Below are 3560 nucleotides of genomic sequence, written 5' to 3'. Positions count from 1 at the left end.
ATAATAACAAAATCTTCATGTTGTTAAAATGTGGTTTTGTTGAGTCACAGTTCTTTCTTGGGGAAGAAGGCTGTGCAGAACGGGATCATTTTCTTTTTTTTTTTCTCTATTTTATTATTTTTATGCAGCAGGTTCTTATTAGTTATCTATTTTATACACATTAGTGTATATATGTCAATCCCAATCTCCCAATTCATCACACCACCCCCACCCCGCTTTCCCCCCTTGGTTTCCATACGTTTGTTCTCTACATCTGTGTCTCTATTTCTGCCTTGCAAACCGGTTCATCTGTACCATTTTTCTAGATTCCACATATATGCATTAATATATGATATTTGTTTTTCTCTTTCTGACTGACTTCACTCTGTATGACAGTCTCTACATCCATCCACATCTCTACAGCTGACCCAATTTCGTTCTTTTTTTATGGCTGAGTAATATTCCATTGTATATATGTACCACATCTTCTTTATCCATTCTTCTGACTATGGGCATTTAGGTTGCTTCCATGACCTGGCTATTGTAAATAGTGCTGCAGTGAACATTGCAATGGTGCGTGTGTCTTTTTGAATTATGGTTTTCTCTGGGTATATGCCCAGTAGTGGGATTGCTGGGTCATATGGTAATTCTATTTTTAGGTTTTTAAGGAACCTCCATCCTGTTCTCCATAGTGGCTCTATCAATTTACATTCCCACAAACAGTGCAAGAGGGTTGCCTTTTCTCCACACCCTCTCTAGCATTTGTTGTTTGTAGATTTTCTGATGATACCTTTTCTAGCCAGTGTGAGGTGATACCTCATTGTAGTTTTGATTTGCATTTCTCTAATAATTAGTGTTGTTGAGCATCTTTTCATGTGCTTCTTGGCTATCTCTTCTTTGGAGGAATGTCTATTTAGGTCTTCTGCCTATTTTTTGATTAGTTGTTTGTTTTCTTAATATTGAGCTGCATGAGCTGTTTCTATATTTTGGAGATTAATCCTTTGTCAGTTGATTCGTTTGCAAGTATTTTCTCCCATTCTGAGGGTCTTTTTGTCTTGTTTCCTTTGCTGTACGAAAGCTTTTAGGTTTCATTAGGTCCCATTTGTTTATTTTTGTTTTTATTTCCATTACTCTAGGAGGTGGGTCAAAAAAGATCTTGCTGTGATTTATGCCAAAGAGTGTTCTTCCTATGTTTTCCTCTAAGAGTTTTATAGTGTCCAGTCTTACATTTAGGTCTTTAATCCTTTTTTAAAATTATTTATTTATTTATTTATTTTCGCTGCGTTGAGTCTTTGTTGCTGCGTGCGGGCTTTCTCTAGTTGTGGCGAGCAGGGGCAACTGTTCGTTGTGGTGTGCGGGCTTCTCATTGCAGTGGCTTCTCGTTGCGGAGCATGGGCTCTAGGTACATGGGCTTCAGTAGTTGTGGCACACGGGCTCAGTAGTTGTGGCTTGTGGGCTCTAGAGCACAGGCTCAGTAGTTGTGGTGCACAGGCTTAGTTGCTCCGCAGCATGTAGGATCTCCCCAGACCAGGGCTTGAACCCGTGTTTCCTGCATTGGCAGGCAGATTCTTAACCACTGCACCACCTGCAAGGTGCTTTAATCCTTGAGTTTATTTTTGTGTATGGTGTTAGGGAGTGTTCTAATTTCAGTCCTTTACATGTAGCTGTCCAGTTTTCCCAGCACCACTTATTGAAGAGACTGTCTTTTCTCCATTGTATATCCTTGCTTCCTTTGTCATAGATTAGTTGACCATAGGTGCGTGGGTTTAACTCTGGACTTTCTATCCTGTTCTATTAATCTGTATTTCTGTTTTTGTGCCAGTACCATATTGTCTTGATTACTGTAGCTTTGTAACATAGTCTGAAGTCAGGGAGTCTGATTCCTCCAGCTCCATATTTTTCCCCTCAAGATTGCTTTGGCTATTCGGGATCTTTTGTGTCTCCATACAAATTTTTAGATTTTTTTGTTCTAGTTCTGTAAAAACTATCATTGGTAATTTGATAGAGATTGCATTGAATCTGTAGATTGCTTTGGGTAGTATAGTCATTTTCACAATATTGATTCTTCCAATCCAAGAACTTGATATATCTCTTCATCTGTTTGTGTTATCTTTGATTTCTTTCATCAGTGTCTTATAGTTTTCTGCATACAGGTCTTTTACCTCTTTAGGTAGGTTTATTCTTAGGTATTTTATTCTTTTTGTTGCAGTGGTGAATGGGATTATTTCCTTAATTTCTCTTTCTGATCTTTCGTTGTTAGTGTATAGGAATGCAAGAGATTTCTGTGCATTAATTTTGTGTCCTGCAACTTCACCAAATTCATTAGGTTTAGTAGTTTTCTGGTGGCATTTTTTTTTTTTAATTTTATTCATTTTGGCTGTGTTGGGTCTTTGCTGCGGGCGGGCTTTCTCTAGTTGCAGCAAGCAGGGGCTACTCATTGCAGTGGCTTCTCTTGTTGTGGAGCACGGGTTCTAGGCACGTGGATTTCAGTAATTGTGGCGCGCAGGCTCAGTAGTTGTAGTGCACGGGCTTAGTTGCTTCATGGCATGTGGAATCTTCCCGGATCAGGGCCCGAACCCATATCCCCTGCATTGGCTGGCAGATTCTTAACCACTGTGCCACTAGGGAAGCCTTCTGGTGGCATCTTTAGGATTATCTATGTATAGTATCATGTCATCTGCGAATAGTGACAGTTTTACTGCTTTTCCAATTTGTATTACTTTTTCTTCTATGATTGCTGTGGGTAGGACTTCCAAAACTGTGTTGAATAATAGTGGCAAGAGTGGACATCCTTGGGCTTCCCTGGTGGCGCAGTGGTTGAGAGTCCGCCTGCCAATGCAGGGGACACGGGTTCGTGCCCGGGTCCGGGAAGATCCCACATGCTGCGGAGCGGCTGGGCCCATGAGCCATGGCCGCTGGGCCTGTGCGTCCAGAGCCTGTGCTCCGCAATGGGAGAGGCCACAGCAGTGAGAGGCCCGCGTACCGCAAAAAAAAAAAAAAAAAAAAGAGTGGACATCCTTGTCTTGTTCCTGATCTTAGAGGAAATGCTTTCAGTTTTTCACCACTGAGAGTGATGTTTGCTGTGGGTTTGTCATATATGGCTTTTATTATGTTGAGGTAGGTTCCCTCTATGCCCACTTTCTGGAGAGTTTTTTTTTATCATAAATTGGTGTTGAATTTTGTCAAAAGCTTTTTCTGCTTCTCTTGAGATGATCATATGGTTTTTATTCTTCAGTTTGTTGATATGGTGTATCACATTGGTTGATTTGTATATATTGAAGAATCCTTGCATCGCTGGGATAAATCCCACTTGATATGGTGTATGATCCTTTTAGTGTGTTGTTGGAATCTGCTAGTATTTTGTTGAGGATTTTTGTATCTATATTCATCAGTGATATTGCTCTGTAATTTTCTTTTTTGGTGGTATCTTTGTCAGGTTTTGGTATCAGGGTGATGTTAGCCTTGTAGAATGAGTTGGGAGTGTTCCTCCCTCTGCAGTGTTTTGGAAGAGTTTGAGAAGGATGGGTGTTAGCTCTTCTCTAAATGTTTGATAGGATTCGCCTGTGAAGCCATCTGGTCCT

This window comes from Physeter macrocephalus, chromosome 6 (assembly GCF_002837175.3).
Source record: "Physeter macrocephalus isolate SW-GA chromosome 6, ASM283717v5, whole genome shotgun sequence".
NCBI classification, from domain to species: Eukaryota; Metazoa; Chordata; class Mammalia; order Artiodactyla; family Physeteridae; genus Physeter; species Physeter macrocephalus.
This window is presented reverse-complemented; position numbering follows the sequence as displayed.